General features: G+C 46.5%; 1 long non-coding RNA gene across 2 annotated transcripts in view; it reads left to right on the top strand.

Annotated features, from left to right (window-relative positions):
- LOC130295805 (uncharacterized) overlaps window positions 1-17,896 on the top strand; it is a 35,506-nt gene extending 17,610 nt beyond the window's left edge. Inside the window, exons 1-3 of one of the 2 annotated variants that reach the window (XR_008848999.1) lie at window positions 4,693-4,778; window positions 6,252-6,362; window positions 17,044-17,896. This is a non-coding gene — a long non-coding RNA (uncharacterized LOC130295805). Of the gene's footprint in view, window positions 1-4,692; window positions 4,779-6,251; window positions 6,363-17,043 lie in introns of those variants that run through there. The other variant, XR_008848998.1, reaches the window with a different exon arrangement.
- The last annotated feature ends 248 nt before the right edge of the window (window positions 17,897-18,144 follow it).

Here is an 18,144-nt window from a genome sequence, read left to right on the forward strand (position 1 = left end):
GCCCCCCTTTAGGCAGCACTGGTTTTATTTCACAGCAAAAAAAAAAAAGGCATTTTCTTTTTATTTGAACAACTATCACACCAAATGTGATTTGCACTAGTGTGACAATGAGCAAAAAAGGTTGCCAGCGGAGTTCCCCTTTTAAGCAGAGGTCCCCAACCAGGGTGCCTCCAGCAGTTGCAAGACACACGGACTGAACTTATAGCCCTTTTAATACTGTAGTTAGTTGCTTGAAGGAAATTAAGTTTTACACCGGAGTTCCCCTTTTAACCAGCGATTCTGCTGATATGCTTCTTTCTATGGTATTTCTCCCTACCAGTCCTGGCAGCAAGCATTTCAGACTCATGCTGGAGTCCTAAACACTATGAGCTGCCAGTCTGCTTTGTTCACAAAGGAGAACACCCAGAGCTGCCAGCCTGCTTTGTTCACAGTCTGTTTGGCTGTGAACAAAGCAGGCTGGCAGCTCTGAGTGTTTAGGACTCCAGCATGAGTCAGAAATGCTTGCTGACAGGACTGATCGGGAAAAATACAATAGAAAGAAGCATATTTCTCATTAACATGCTATTGGAAAGTTATTCAACATTCATTAATCTAAAATATATCAAAAGTTTATTTGATGAGAGGTACCCTTTAATAGTAATAGGGCACCTTTAGGAGTCAATGAGTCCGATTTCATATGAATTGCGCACATTGAAAAAAAATCATGCCATGCTCAATAGGATTACATATGCATGGAGGTGTTCTCCCCTAGAGGCATATATTCACTTATACTGTGTCGCTCTTTACAAAACCATGCTCCTGTAAGCAGCCAACCAGGGCTGGTGCAAGGATTTTTGCCACCCTAGAGGAAAGCTAATATTGCCGCCTCCTTTAACTTGTCCATTGTGATACGCTCCACCTTACTACTTGGGGGACACACTGTAACAACCCATCTCCTTTCCTGCTGTCAGGATATTGAACAAACCTGACCTGGGTGTGTCAGCAGAAAAAATGAACAGTTTAATTCTTTCTGGGGACATGGAAAACAAAGTTTCCTTGCTGGAAACATCTGGCATGGAAATTCCACCTTGTGCACAGCGCAGAAGAATCCCATTGAATTTAACGGGACTCTGCTGTAACAGAATTTCCATGCGAACATTCCAAGTGGAATTCTGCATGGAAATTCCAACGTGTGAACATGGCCTTGGCAGCAAAATGAGCTGACAGATATCTTACCCCAAGGTCTAGGTAGACTGCTGTGGTTCTGGTGATAATACCTCTGTAATATGGCAACTAATGGATCATATCTTTTTTGTGTTAGGGAATCATTGATTAAAAAGCTTGAAAACCACCATCAGCTACAGGAAATGTACAGTTTGCTTTCATACTCTAAGGCTGAGTTCACACTACAGAATTTCTGACCGGAATTCCGCTCAGAAATTTCGGTCAGAAAGTCCGCTTCATGAAGCGTAACATGCAGGTGAATGGGTTTTATGAACCCTTTCACAATGCAGAATTTTCTGGTCAGAATTTCCGACAAAAACTTCCGATCAAAAAATTCCAGCAGAACATTGAACCTGCTCAATGTTCTGTCAGAATCCGCTCTGCAGACATTGCTGTCTATGGGGTGTTTGCAGTTCTTACTGTATCAGCAAATACAATTGACAGATTCCCTTTTAAAATGGATGGGTTACCTTTGGACTGCACTTGCACAGATGATGCTTCACTGTCTCCTTTGCATGTGTCAGGTTTCTCAGGGGCACACCATTGCTAAGCATGCGCAGTAGCTCCCAGCCTAGCCACCTCTATCCACGTAAAGTGTATTGGGCAGCTCCCCATCATACCCATTAGCACAAGAGCCTCCCTAGTCAGATATGTACTGAACATACAGTAGCTGTATGTGAAACATCACTGTACTTCGGCAAAAAATTTAAATTAAGAGCACTTCATGTGCAGAATCCTCAGTGTTTCACTATAAGTCTGTTTTCACAATGCATTTTTGTTTTTTTAATATATTACTCAGAACCTAATCTTGACCATGTACATCTAATTTTTGTGTCTAGCACCTTTATTTTTTTTTCATTGCCTTTATTGTTGCTCACTTGCATGAATTCTTCTCCAAGTGAGGGGGCGTGGCCTCACTGTGCAGGTCTCCGCCCCCTCCCTCAGTATGCTGTCTGCTCATATCTCCCTTAGCATTAGCAAAACTACAACTTCCAGCATGTCCTCGATGTTAGGGCATGCTGGGAGTTTTGCTAATGCTAGTGGAGATGTGAGCAGGCAGATGGTTACATCTCCCCTAGCATTAGCAAAACTACAATTCCCAGCATGTCCACACTGTCAGGGCATGCTGGGTGTTGTAGTAATGCTAAACCTAGGGGAGATGTTAGCGGGGGGCAGAGATGTGATCGGCGGTGGGCGGACATGTCAGTGGTGCTAGCAGGCGGACATGTGAGCGGTGGTGGCAGGCGGACATGTGAGCGGTGGCGTCGGGCGGACATGTGAGCGGTGGCGGCAGGCGGACATGTGAGCGGTGATGGTGGGCGGACATGTGAGCGGTGGTGGCGGGCGAACATGTGAGCACATGCTAGGAGCGTTCTGATGTCAGCTGTTGTGGAGCTCCGGTGTGGTGAAATCTCCTGTGTCCCTCACAGCATGGAGGGAAGCAGGAGTTTTCACCACACAGGCAGTGCAGCTATTTACTTGCCATGTGCTCGCTCCCGGCAGCCACACTCTCACACAGGCAGAGTGAGGGGTCGGGAGTGAGCACAGCAGTGCTGCTGGACTTACTGTCAATCATACCACTGGGTCCATGATGTAGGCGATGACCACTGGGCACACCGAGCTGGTATGTGTCCAAGCAGGGTGGGGGACCCCTAGTGGCCAGTTTTTTGACTGGCTTTTTCTGCATGAAATCTTTAAAATTTTCTGATGAAAGCAACTGCAAAACAGATTATTTTGCAATGTTTTATAACATATTAAAAATATCTGACCTTGCCCATTTAACAAATTTTTTTTGTATACTTGAAAAAGAAACAAAATGCATACAAAAATAAATGATAAAAATGGATTCTGCTTTATGCTATATAGGCCATAACTTTGTTTAGACAAATCATGTTCTGTACCTTCAAGTAATTACTCAGGTTCATACATACAAATAAAGCAGAATACATATTAAACAGGAAACAAAGCTGCCAAGCAGAGGTCAATGGGTCTTCTCTGGTTGGCATCCAGTAATGTAAGTCCCAAGAATAAAAGGTATCTCCTATTCACAGGATGAGGGTTAACTACTGATCACAGCAAACAAAGTCTATGGGAGTTTTGAACATAGGCCCAGATTTATCATTCTATTTGAGGACAAAAACTGTCCTAAAAATAAAAATAAAAAATAAAACAACCAATCAGAGATTAGCTTTCATTTCTTGAACTGCTCTGGGAAAAAAAAAAAAAATCTGGGCTGTGATTGGTCACTCATCGATGTTTGGATACAATGTCACATATAGGATGAATGGAACAGTGGAGCATCGTTCAGCTAGTTATCCCTTATCCTGTTAACGACGCCACATGGTTTGATTTTATTAAAGCTTGGGACAAAAAGAGATTTTCAGTGTCAACCCAATTGAAAGTTCAGAGGGTTTTGGGGACACACAGCTGGTTCCCTCTTGATAAGCCCACATTGTAAGGCTGATTACACATGAGAATGATATGGTACATTTTTGCATCTGTATTGCAGCAACAAGCACTGGCTTGAACCCTGGGTCTAAAAACCTGAAAAGGCATCATCATAAGGTCTATGATATTATCATATCAGGGCTGAAGACTAACTTTTTAGCTGAAATGTGTGAATATAATATGGCATAAAAAAAATTATTATATGACCCTGAGACTGTATAAAAATAGAAAAAACTATTCTTACATACCCCCCATCCCCCTGGTCCTACTGCAGCTCTGGTTCCCCATAATTCTTCTTTCAGCTTGCTTCTGAGATGAGCGCTCGGAGCATGACCTGCCGTTCAGCCAATTACTGGCCAATATGGGACAACACTGTGGCCAGTGATTGGCTGAGCAGGCAGGTTCTGCTCCGAGCTCTCATCCTGAAAGCAGGCTGAAGAGAAGAGCAGGGGGGGGGAGAATTTAAAGCAGAAGAACCAGAGTTGCAGCAGGAGTGTTGAGGGACCAGGACTAGATAAGTGTATATATATATATATATATATATATATATATATATATATATATTCTATCTTTATATGGCCCCAGCGTTATATATACACATATATATATGTATATATATATATATTATTATTTTTTTTTACACCCGAATATCTCTTAATATGGGCACTCTCATTAAAACTAATTTTTGCTATTGCACTCCTTATGGTAAATAAGAAATCTTTCTAATATACTTTGTTTAAAAAACATTTTTTTTTACAAATAAAAAAAAATAAAAAATTCTATGTTTTGTTTGTGTTTAAAAAAGCTGCCACTAGGTGTCTCCTTACTTGTCCAGAGCAAATTTTCCCCCATCTTTTCACAGACTTTGGACTCCTGTTGGCCTGGCAGAAGTCCAAACACAGGAAATGCAGTCTGGAGTACTGAGGGGGGGGGGGGGGGGGGGGTGTGCAGCCTCATCCAATCATAGCTCCTCTCACACTTAACTGCCGTTTGCTATTGGTTGCAGAGTAAGGGTGGAAGTTCTCCCCTGTAAGGCTTGAGATGATGTCACGTCTGCTGGGTAACTCCCCTTCCCAGTCTGTGAACCTGAACCTGAGGCTGAGCAGAAAATACAGAGTAATATCAAGGTAGAAAACTAAAAAATAATAAAAATGAAGACAGGGGGTGGTTTATCTTGATGGGGACAGTGAACTGGGAGAATTATAAAATGTATCAAGTTACTGAGAGGTACTCTTTAAGGGTACGTTCACAAGTAAAGGATCTACTGCATATTTTTGCTGCATATTTTCTGTAGTTGATTTTTCTACCCATTGAAGTTAGAGGGGTTATACACCATAAGGTGATTTTAGTATGTACCTGTCGGACAATAATAGACATGCTTAGGAAGGATCTGTGCTTGTCTTGGGGTTAAATGTCTATGTTGTCAGATTACTATAACGCTGTGGCTAGCTTTTTGTGAACTGGTATTTCCTGTTTGAGTTTCCTTCTTTGCCTACAAATCCCATAATTGCATTTTCCTCCCTCCCACACATCAGCCACGCCATCCATTGAAACATAAATGAGATGCGTCCATTCAAAAGACCTGTGTTTTTCAATCAGGGTACCTACAGCTGTTGCTGTATATAAATAGTTGCAGATTGATCTCTCTTCCACCAAGCGTTCGTTCCACCCATTGAAGGAGACAGGCTCCCTGTCATCAGCTGACTAGTGAGGTCAGGTCTCAGCCGCATTGCAACCTGGGAAAAATCTGAGACAACAGTCATTTTGTATGCTGTAAAAAATTAATATTGGGGTGAAAATCACTTGAGAATTGTAAGACCACTGTCACACATAGGTACAGACACCATATTATGAACTACACTAACTTTACAGCCCCTGTAGCATAGTCAAATAAAAAAAAATCCTGGAATACCGGTAGCAAAATCAGCTGCACAAAAATATGTAGCTGACCCTGTACTTGGGAACTTACCCTAAAGTGTGTGCTTGTCAAGGCTGAGCCGACTTGTGGTAGTATTATAGATGCAGAAATGTACTCATATCTGGGTTCACACTGTGTAAAAAAGTAGCAGAAAAACACATGCTTCTGAAACATGTTTTGCATATGTATTTTAGAAGTGTTGTTTTTTTCATTTGAAAGTATTTTGAAGCTTATTTTTATGCATATTATTGAACTAATCACTGTTGTAAAAGCGTATGTTTTTTATTTACTGAAAACATGCTGAAATAAATGGGATGTGGTTTGTGCATGTTACATGAGTATTCCTCTCCACAATACTTATAAAAGAATGCTGTGTAAATCTGGCCTAAGTGTGACGCACTGAGCTACAGCATAGTAGCTATAAAGTATATGCTGTGCTGCCTGGCAGAGTAATTGACATCCTTATGCTGATTATTGGCACGCTGTTTGCTCTTCTGCCTACACCCTCCCCTGGGAACATAGTATGTTAACTATCTGTTTACTGAATATAAAATACCCCCCATGACACATCCTACTTAAAGATGACATCACACTCAGGTAAGTGAGTTTTATTTAGCAGGTATTGTCTTTAATATGTTTCAGGGTAGTGTCCCCTTAATTATGCTGGATGCTGTTATTACAGATGGGTGAATTGTCTGTTCAAGGTGAAACCAGTTTCATTAGTTTCTATGGACGGTGGATATGCGGAGGATATTGTTTCCAGTGTAACAGGATTACTGTAGTGTCACAGCAGGTGGGAACCTTTATTTCTTTACTATGGAGACTGATACATTTAAGATATCTAAAGCATGAAGAAGTTTAGTAGTTGCAGAGAAATTTTTTCTGCAAGAGCCCTGGGTGTAACCACAAGGAGGAAGTCACACCTAGGCCCTGGTGCCTGAAGGGACCCCCTGTGTCACTTTAAAGCTCTTTAGTATGATAAATGATACTTTATAGTTGTTGGACCTAGCCACAGATTTTGTCATGAGCATTTTATTTGGTATTTCACCCTTCAACTAGCCGATCATAAGGATTCTGCCCAAGATTAACTGTGTAAACAGGTTCCCTGTTGCATCTCAAGCCAACAGATAAACAATTTAAATAATTGGAAACTCATAATGGAATCACATCAATGGTTCTTTAGAGTGAAAGTGGCTCTTTTCAGTAGGGGGATGTTAATCCATGTACTAAGGAGAACAATTGTCAAAAAAGGAGAGTCCTTTTAAAGCTATGTTCAGACAGTGAAATGTCCGCACGGAAAATTTGCATGCGGACATTTCACACACATCAGAGCGCCGGCAGAACCTTCTGGCACTTGGACCGCTCGGAGGTTCAATGTTTTTGCGGACGCTTGAATGAGGATATCCACAGCAACAACATTCTGCCATGTGAACTGAGCAGCAGAATCCCATTGGAATCAATGGGACTCTGCTGCTGCGGAATGTCCATGTGGAATATTCCTGTATGGACATTCTGCCATGTAAACATACCCTAAATCACCACATGTAGTATACTACATATCCAAAAAAAAGAACGGCGAATTGCAGCACTCCAAACAAATGATTCAAGGTGAAAACATGACTTGTTTTATTCCATCCAAGGTGCCACGTTTCGGTCACCCAATGTGACCATTTTCAAGCTTGATACCAATAGGCTGTGCAACATATATATATATATATATATATATATATATACACACACATATATACATATACAGTCATGGCCGTAAATGTTGGCACCCCTGAAAGTTTTCAAGAAAATGAAGTATTTGTCACAGAAAAGATTTGCAGTAACACGTTTTGCTATACACATGCTTATTCCCTTTTCCCAACAGCAATTTTAAGATCTCTCCACAGGTGTTCAATGGGATTTAGATCCGTAATAATTGCTGCCACCTCAGAACTCTTCAGCGCTTTGTTGCCATCTATTTCTGGGTGTTTTTTGATGTATGTTTGGGGGCATTGTTCTGCTGGAAGACCCAAGATCTTGGTAGCAAACCCAGCTTTCTGACACTGGGCTGTACAGTGTGATTCAAAATCCGTTGGTAATCCTCAGATTTCATGATGCCTTGCACACATTCAAGGTACCCAGTGCCAGAGGCAGAAAAACAACCCCAAAACATCATTGAACCTCCACCATATTTCACTGTAGGTACGGCGTTCTTTTCTTTGTAGGCCTCATTCCGTTTTCAGTAAACAGTAGAATGATGTGCTTTACCAAAAAGCTCTATCTTGGTCTTATCTGTCCACAAGACGTTTTCCCAGAAGGATTTTGGCTTACTCAAGTTCATTTTGGCGAAATGTAGTCTTGCTTTTTTATGTCTCTGTGTCAGCAGGGAGTCCTCCTGGGTCTCCTGCCATAGCGTTTCATTTCATTTAAATGTCAACAGCTAGTTTGCACTGACACTGATGCTCCCTGAGCCTGCAGGACTGTTACGCCTAGCGCTCCGGGTCCCCGCTCCTCCCCGGAGCGCTCACGGCGTCCTTCTCCCTGCAGCTCCCCGGTCAGAGCTGACCGGGAGCGCTGCTCTGCCATGGCCGTTGGGGATGCGATTCGCACAGCGGGACGCGCCCGCTTGCGAGTCGCATCCCAGGTCACTTACCCGTTCCCGTCTCCTGCGGTCATGTGCTGGCGCGCGCGGCTCCGCTCTCTAGGGCGCGCGCGCGCGCCAGCTCCCTGAGACTTAAAGGGCCAGTGCACCAATGATTGGTGCCTGGCCCAATTAGCTTAATTGGTTCCCACCTGTTCCCTGCTTATATCTAGTCTCCTCCCTTGCACTCCCTTGCCGGATCTTGTTGCCTTAGTGCCAGTGAAAGCGTTCTTTGTGTGTTTATACCCTGTGTACCAGAACTATTGCTATCTCCCCTGACTACGAACCTTGCCGCCTGCCCCCGACCTTCTGCTACGTCCGACTTTGCTTCTGCCTACTCCCTTGTACCTCGCCTATCTTCAGCAGCCAGAGAGGTGCCGTTGCTAGTGGATACGACCTGGTCACTACCGCCGCAGCAAGACCATCCCGCTTTGCGGCGGGCTCTGGTGAAAACCAGTAGTGTCTTAGAACCGGTCCACTAGCACGGTCCTCGCCATCCCTCTCTGGCACAGAGGATCCACCTCCTGCCAGCCGGCATCGTGACAGTAGATCCGGCCATGGATCCCGCTGAAGTTCCTCTGCCTGTTGTCGCCGACCTCCCCACACTGGTCGCCCAGCAAGCCCGACAGATAGCGCAACAAGATCACCAGCTGTCGTACTTGACCACCATGACTCAGCAACTCCAGTCGCAGCTACAGCAGATTCAGTCTCAGCTACAGCAGCAGCAACCATCTCCTCCGCCAGCTCCTGCACCTCTTCCGCAGCGAGTGGCCACTCCTAGCCTCCGCCTGTCTTTGCCGGACAAATTTAATGGGGACTCTAAGTTTTGCCGTGGCTTCCTTTCCCAATGTTCCCTGCATCTGGAGATGATGTCGGATCAGTTTCCTACTGAAAGGTCTAAGGTGGCTTTCGTAGTCAGCCTTCTGTCTGGAAAAGCCCTGTCATGGGCCACACCGCTCTGGGACCGCGATGACCCTGTCACTGCCTCTGTACACTCCTTCTTCTCGGAAATTCGAAGTGTCTTTGAGGAACCTGCCCGAGCCTCTTCTGCTGAGACTGCCCTGCTGAACCTGGTCCAGGGTAATTCCTCCGTTGGCGAGTACGCCATACAATTCCGTACTCTTGCTTCTGAACTATCCTGGAATAATGAGGCTCTCTGCGCGACCTTTAAAAAAGGCCTATCCAGCAACATTAAGGATGTTCTGGCCGCACGAGAGACTCCTGCTAACCTGCATGAACTCATTCATCTAGCCACTCGCATTGACATGCGTTTTTCTGAGAGGCATCAAGAGCTCCGCCAGGAAAAGGACTTAGATCTCTGGACACCTCTCCCACAGTCTCCACTGCAATCTGCGCCTAGGCCTCCCGCCGAGGAGGCCATGCAAGTGGATCGGTCTCGCCTGACCCTGGAAGAGAGGAATCGCCGTAAGGAAGAGAATCTTTGTTTGTACTGTGCCAGTACTGAACATTTTCTGGTGGATTGCCCAATCCGTCCTCCACGTCTGGGAAACGCACGCTCGCACTCAGCTCTCGTGGGTGTGGCGTCTCTTGATGCCAAGTCGGCTTCTCCACGTCTCACGGTACCTGTTCGGATTTCCACTTCAGCCAGCTCTCCCCTCTCAGCCGTGGCCTGCCTGGACTCTGGAGCTTCTGGGAATTTTATTCGGGACTCCTTTGTGAATAAATTCCGGATTCCGGTGACCCGTCTTGTCAAGCCACTCCACATTTCCGCGGTCAACGGAGCCAGGGTGGACTGTACCATACGTTTCCGCACGGAGCCCCTTCTTATGAGCATCGGATCTCACCACGAGAGGATTGAACTTTTGGTCCTCCCCAATTGCACCTCGGAAATTCTCCTTGGACTTCCCTGGCTTCAACTTCATTCCCCAACCCTGGATTGGTCCACTGGGGAGATCAAGAGTTGGGGGTCCTCTTGTTCCAAGAACTGTCTAAAACCGGTTCCCAGTAACCCTTGCCGTAACTCTGTGGTTCCTCCTGTATCTGGTCCCCCTAAGGTCATTAAGGACTCTGCCTGCCACAGGAAATGCCCCTCCCCCCCTCCCAGTTCCATCAGGCAAGCTTCTGTGTCCCCTCATGGCCCTCGTCCTGGTGTCACACTGCCCCGTGCCAGGTCCCGCCCTCTGCCCTCTCTCCCCATTCCTACTCCTGCGGTTCTGCCTGCCGTTGAGGAATCCCTCCATCCTTTCCCGGTGTCCTCATCCCAGGGGAGGCAGTTACCCGATAAAGAGAAGGGGAGACCTAAGGGGGGGGGTACTGTTACGCCTAGCGCTCCGGGTCCCCGCTCCTCCCCGGAGCGCTCACGGCGTCCTTCTCCCTGCAGCTCCCCGGTCAGCGCTGACCGGGAGCGCTGCTCTTTCATGGCCGTTGGGGATGCGATTCGCACAGCGGGACGCGCCCGCTTGCGAGTCGCATCCCAGGTCACTTACCCGTTCCCGTCTCCTGCGGTCATGTGCTGGCGCGCGCGGCTCCGCTCTCTAGGGCGCGCGCGCGCCAGCTCCCTGAGACTTAAAGGGCCAGTGCACCAATGATTGGTGCCTGGCCCAATTAGCTTAATTGGTTCCCACCTGTTCCCTGCTTATATCTAGTCTCCTCCCTTGCACTCCCTTGCCGGATCTTGTTGCCTTAGTGCCAGTGAAAGCGTTCTTTGTGTGTTTATACCCTGTGTACCAGAACTATTGCTATCTCCCCTGACTACGAACCTTGCCGCCTGCCCCCGACCTTCTGCTACGTCCGACTTTGCTTCTGCCTACTCCCTTGTACCTCGCCTATCTTCAGCAGCCAGAGAGGTGCCGTTGCTAGTGGATACGACCTGGTCACTACCGCCGCAGCAAGACCATCCCGCTTTGCGGCGGGCTCTGGTGAAAACCAGTAGTGTCTTAGAACCGGTCCACTAGCACGGTCCTCGCCATCCCTCTCTGGCACAGAGGATCCACCTCCTGCCAGCCGGCATCGTGACAAGGACAGCTATAAAATCTTTGGAACTTGTTTGGGGCTGCTTATCCACCATCCGGACTATCCTGCATTGACACCTTTCATAAATGTTTCTCTTCCGTCCACACCAAGGGAGATTAGCTACAGTGCCATGGGTTGCAAACTTCTTGATAATGTTGCACACTGTTGACAAAGGCAAATCTAGATCTCTGGAGATGGACTTGTGGATGGACTCTGGAGAATTGTGGAAAAATATCAACAATCTCAAGATTACAAGTCCTCAGACAGTTCTCTTCTCCTCTTTCTGTTGTCCATGCTTAGTGTGGCACACACAGACACACAATTAAAAACTAAGTGAACTTCTCTCCTTTTTATCTGCTTTCAGGTGTGATTTTTATATTGCCCACACCTGTTACTTGCCCCAGGTGAGTTTAAAGGAGCATCACATGCTTGAAACAATCTTATTTTTCCACAATTTTAAAAGGGTGCCAATAATTTTGTCCAGCCCATTTTTGGAGTTTGGTGTGACATTATGTCCAATTTGCTTTTTTTCCTTCCTTTTTTGGTTTAGTTCCAATGTACACAAAGGGAATAAACACATGTAAAGCAAAACAGGTGTTACTGCAATCCTTTTCTGTGAGAAATACTTCATTTCCTAGAATAATTTCAGGGGTGCCAACATTTATGGCCATGACTGTATATATAGGGATAACAATTAAGTGTCTCAATTACAATAACATTTTATAAAGTGCAAATACAGTGAGCAAAAAGGGTCAAATACGGATAAAATAGTGTATATATCATATAGACTGGGTCATTTGACTCATTAAAATTCATATTACATACATTCCATAACAATAAAGTGCCAACAGTGCTTAATGAGGTAATACATACAATTGTGCACATGTGCAAAAAGTGTACAATGATTACATCATAACCAGAACAGAGTTTATTCACCAATAAGGAATAACCACGCTCGGCACCATATTGCAGGGATGGCGTCCCACGTGTGACGGCGTATAAACCGGAACAAGGAACACAGCAGAGGCAAATCGGAGTAAAGGACTGTTATGCCCTGCACTCCGGCCGCCCGCACCGGTTGTGAGCTCATTGTTCAGTTGTCCCCGGCTGTCGGCAGGGCTGGGATTTGCATCGTGGGACGCGCCCGCATGCGAATCCCAGCCCGTCACTAACCTCTCTCCTGCTGCCTCCGCTGTGTCTCAGCTCCGGCAAGCCCTCAAATTCTATTTGGTGGTGCCACATCCTAAAACACCTCTTTTATATATATTGCCCAAGATTCACAAGTCTCTCATTGATCCGCCAAGGAGACCCATTGTCTCCGTTTGGGAATTGTTAACCAGTCATTTATCTCTTTTTCTTGATCAGGTTCTACGACCCTATACCATCAAGGCCTGTTCTTTTTTGTTAGTTACCTCTGACGGCGCTAATAGTGGTCTCTCTTCATGTAACTAGTTTATATGCTTTCATCCCCCATGACAAGGGGATTAAGGCAGTTAGGGACACAATTTGTTCTGATTTTTTTCCAGCTAAACCCGATTTCATTCTCTCACTTCTTCATACTGTACTTGGCCTGTAATTACTTCATGTTCAACAATCAATTTTTCCTTCAAGTATCTGGTTCCACATTGGGGACAAATGTTGCCCCAACTTATGCCAACATTTTCATGGCCTCCCTGGAAGAGACGTCAGTCTTTGTGTCCCACCATTTCAGCCTTGTGCTGGGGTGGTGGCGATACATAGACAATATTTTTCTCATCTGGACAGGGACTGCCATGGAACTGTTGAACTTCACTTGTTTTCTGAATCAAATTGATCCAATTATAAAATTTATCTTATCACATTCTACTACTTCTGTACAATTTCTAGATACCCTGGTGACGATTGAAGACCATCTAACCACGAAACTCTATGTGAAACTCACTAGCAGTAAATCGATTTTGCACTTTAAAAGTTGTCATCCTCGGCCTATGGTCAGAGCCCTACTAAGAGCCAGATGATGCGGGCAGCCAGAACCAGAACAGCACTTGATCGTATGGTCTGTGTTTTTACTAATCGTGGATATCCCCGTAATCTTTTACGTGATAACAAAATGCAAGTTATGAACTTGGATAGACAGACTCTTGTTCACCAACCTACCAGGGTACGTACTGGACCTAGTTCCAGGATTGAATCTCTCATGTGATAGGTAAACACTGGTCTGTACTTTCTAGATGTTATCCAGATATTCCAGAGTTTGTCAAACTCCCCCTGATGTTGTACCACAGACCTCACAACTTTAGGGATAAGTTGGTTAGGTCTGATATCTACATTAAACAAGGTGACCAACAAAAATATCTGACCATCCAAAGTAAAGGCAGTTTTACTTGTTATTCATGTATTAATTGCCATTTGATGATTAAGGGCCCTACATTCAAACATCCAGTGGCTGATAAAGAATATAAGTTGAAATTGTATTTAACTTGCACATCTAAATTTGTGATATATGTACTCTCCTGCCGTTGTAAATTGCTTTATGTTGGATTTGAGGGCTTTATCAATGAGGCCGGAAGAAAAAGCATCATCTATCAAGATCTTAACCATCTATTAGGTCTTAATTTTGCGCTCAATATCAAATCTAGGATCTCTAGAAAGATGTTTATTGATGTTGGTATCCCCAAGTTGGAGCATGGCCTCCTGTATGTATTTAACATGCACATCTAAATTTGTAATATATGTACTCTCCTGCCTTTGTAAATTGCTTTATGTTGGAGAACCACCCCTGGATTTTCGTACTCGTATCAATCACCATGGATACTGTCACGATGCCGGCTGGCAGGTAGTGGATCCTCTGTGCCAGAGAGGGATGGCGAGGACCGCGCTAGTGGACCGGTTCTAAGCCACTACAGGTTTTCACCAGAGCCCGCCGCAAAGCGGGATGGTCTTGCTGCGGCGGTAGTGACCAGGTCGTATCCACTAGCAACGGCTCACCTCTCTGGCTGCTGAAGATGCTGAAGATAGGCGCGGTACAAGGGAGTAGGCAGAAGCAAGGTCGGACGTAGCAGAAGGTCGGGGGCAGGCGGCAAGGATCGTAGTCAGGGGCAACGGCAGGAGGTCAGGAACACGGACTAGGAACAGACAAGGGAACGCTTTCACTAGGCACAAGTGCAACAAGATCCGGCAAGGGAGTGCAGGGGAAGTGAGGTGATATAGGGAAGTGCACAGGTGGGAGCCAATTAAGCTAATTGGGAAGATTGGGCCAGGCACCATCATTGGTGCACTGGCCCTTTAAATCGCAGAGACCCGGCGCGCGCGCGCCCTAGGGAGCGGGGCCGCGCGCGCCGGGACAGGACCGAGGGAGAGCGAGTCAGGTACGGGGACCGGGGTGCGCATCGCGAGCGGGCGCTATCCGCATCGCGAATCGCATCCCGGCTGAAGGCGGGACCGCAGCGCACCCGGTCAGTGGATCTGACCGGGGCGCTGCAACAACGAAGATGAGGCGAGCGCTCCGGGGAGGAACGGGGACCCGGAGCGCTCGGCGTAACAGTACCCCCCCCCTTGGGTCTCCCCCTCTTCTTGGGGCCAAAGAACCGGAGGAAAAAAAACTCAATTTTTCCGTGATGAGGTCCGATGCAAATTAGGAGGGGTTCTGTGTGGAAACGTACGAGACAGTCCAATCTTTTATTGTAAAAACAATAGATATAGAGGGGTCTGGCGAGACTGGTCACAGGAACGTAGAACCTGTTGATGAGAGAGGCCAAAAAAAATTTTCCTGCAGATCCGGAATCCAAGAAGAGCATAGTAGAGAAGGAGAAGGTAGAGGCAGATATCCGCACAGGCACAGTAAGGCGTGGAGAAGCAGAGTTGACATCAAGAACTGTGTCACCTTTGTGCGGAGTCAGCGTACGTCTTTCCAGGCGGGGAGGACGGATAGGACAATCCTTCAGGAAGTGTTCGGTACCGGCATAGTACAGGCAAAGATTCTCCATGCGGCGTCGTGTCCTCTCTTGAGGTGTCAAGCAAGACCGGTCAACTTGCATAGCCTCCGCGGCGGGAAGCACAGGAACAGATTGCAGAGGACCAGAGGAGAGAGGAGCCGGAGAGAAAAAACGCTTCGTGCGAACAAAGTCCATATCCAGGCGGAGCTCCAGACGCCATCCGGAAGAACGCATGTCAATGCGAGTGGCTAGATGAATGAGTTCATGCAGGTCAGCAGGAGTCTCTCGTGCGGCCAGAACATCTTTAATGTTGCTGGATAGGCCTTTTTTAAAGGTCGCACAGAGAATCTCACTATTCCAGGACAACTCGTAAGCAAGAGCACGGAACTGAATGGCGTACTCGCCAACGGAAGAAACACCCTGGGCCAGGTTCAGCAGGGCAATCTCGGCTGAAGAAGCTCGGGCAGGTTCCTCAAAGACACTTTGAATTTCCGAGAAGAAGGAGTGTACAGAGGCAGTGACGGGGTCATTGCGGTCCCAGAGCGGTGCGGCCCATGACAGGGCTTTTCCAGACAGAAGGCAGAACACGAAAGCCACCTTAGACCTTTCAGTAGGAAACTGGTCCGACATCATCTCCAAGTGCTGGGAACATTGCGAAAGAAAGCCACGGCAATACTTAGAGTCCCCATTAAATTTGTCCGGCAAGGACAGGCGGAGGCTAGGAGTGGCCACTCGCTGCGGAGGAGGTGCAGGAGCTGGCGGAGGAGAAGATTGCTGGAGAAGTTGCGACTGAAGTTGGTGCGAAATGGTGGACATTTCCGACAGCTGACGGGTTAGAAGGGCGATCTGTCGGGCTTGCTGGGCGGCCACCGTGGTGAGGTCAGCGACAACTGGCAGAGGAACTTCAGCGGGATCCATGGCCGGATCTACTGTCACGATGCCGGCTGGCAGGTAGTGGATCCTCTGTGCCAGAGAGGGATGGCGAGGACCGCGCTAGTGGACCGGTTCTAAGCCACTACATGTTTTCACCAGAGCCCGCCGCAAAGCGGGATGGTCTTGCTGCGGCGGTAGTGACCAGGTCGTATCCACTAGCAACGGCTCACCTCTCTGGCTGCTGAAGATGCTGAAGATAGGCGCGGTACAAGGGAGTAGGCAGAAGCAAGGTCGGACGTAGCAGAAGGTCGGGGGCAGGCGGCAAGGATCGTAGTCAGGGGCAACGGCAGGAGGTCAGGAACACGGACTAGGAACAGACAAGGGAACGCTTTCACTAGGCACAAGTGCAACAAGATCCGGCAAGGGAGTGCAGGGGAAGTGAGGTGATATAGGGAAGTGCACAGGTGGGAGCCAATTAAGCTAATTGGGAAGATTGGGCCAGGCACCATCATTGGTGCACTGGCCCTTTAAATCGCAGAGACCCGGCGCGCGCGCGCCCTAGGGAGCGGGGCCGCGCGCGCCGGGACAGGACCGAGGGAGAGCGAGTCAGGTACGGGGACCGGGGTGCGCATCGCGAGCGGGCGCTATCCGCATCGCGAATCGCATCCCGGCTGAAGGCGGGACCGCAGCGCACCCGGTCAGTGGATCTGACCGGGGCGCTGCAACAACGAAGATGAGGCGAGCGCTCCGGGGAGGAACGGGGACCCGGAGCGCTCGGCGTAACAGATACACAATCTGGAAAATATGGATGGACTTACCTGTATCCAAGCATTTAACCGAGATGGGTTATGGGGAACAAGATTAAATTTCTCACTCATTGATCATGTTCCTGTACCAAAGTGTGGCGGTGATCACACAGCTTTGTTTATTACATCCTAGGGGCCATAATGTTGAATTCTCTGTTACCCCTGACATGTTCTAATCATTCTTTTGATTTTGGTCTATGATGTTAGTGTATTAAATGGATTGTGCGTTTGGCTAAACACTTCATGCATATTCTAATTGTTATTTTTTTATTTTTATAGATTACAACATGGACTGAGGAATATCACCACCAAATCTACTATTTATATGTATTTATGTGTTCTTTCTTGTCCCAGAGGGCACACAGAGGGGCCAATGTTTTTTGTCTTTTATTATATACTGTGACCTTATTTATACTTGTTGTAGTTCTGTGTGTGGTTTTGCCCTAATGTGACCACTGTCTCTAATATTGCTACTGAGTGATACCGCACTGCTGATCCGGGATCGTTGGCCACGATCTGCTGCCCCTGTCCTGGTGTTGGATGTTTGGACCCTGATACACCTTGATTTCCATAGTGTTCAAGTGACATTGTGGACACTAAACTGCATGGAGACTGCTGTGGCCTAGTGGCGTTATGAACAAGAGCAGCGCCGACCAGCCCGCTTGCCCGTAGTTACCATAGAAAGCTATTATGTACATGCCCTGAACAAATATGGCCGATGCTATTGCTGCCTACTACTACACGCATGCAACCCACGTCTTGCCCTCACGCCATTCACTGGTCCTTTACTCCGATTGGCCTCTGCTGTGTTCCTTGTTCCGGTTTATATGCCGGCACACGTGAGACGCCGTCCCTGCAATATGGTGCAGAGCGTGTTTATTCCTTATTGGTGAGTGTAAACTCTGTACCGGTACATTGTATACTTTTTGTATGTATTTGTATGTATTACCTCATTAAGCACTGTTGGCACTTTATTGTTATGGACTGTATGTAATATGAATTTTAATGAGTCAAGTGACCCAATCTATATGATATATACAATATTTTATCCGTATTTTACACTTATTATTCACTGTATTTGCACTTTAGAACATTATAATTGAGACACTTAATTGTAATCCCTATATACAGTGGGGCAAAAAAGTATTTAGTCAGTCACCAATTGTGCAAGTTCTCCCAATTAAAAAAAAAGATGAGAGAGGCCTGTAATTGTCATCATAGGTGTACCTCAACTATGAGAGACATAATGAGAGAAAAAAAATCCTTAAATTCCCATTGTCTAATTTTTAAATAATTTATTTGCAAATTATGGTGGAAAATAAGTATTTGGTCAATAACTAAAGTTAATCTCATTACTTATACCATTGTTGGCAATGACAG

This window comes from Hyla sarda, chromosome 11 (assembly GCF_029499605.1).
Source record: "Hyla sarda isolate aHylSar1 chromosome 11, aHylSar1.hap1, whole genome shotgun sequence".
Classification (NCBI taxonomy): Eukaryota; Metazoa; Chordata; class Amphibia; order Anura; family Hylidae; genus Hyla; species Hyla sarda.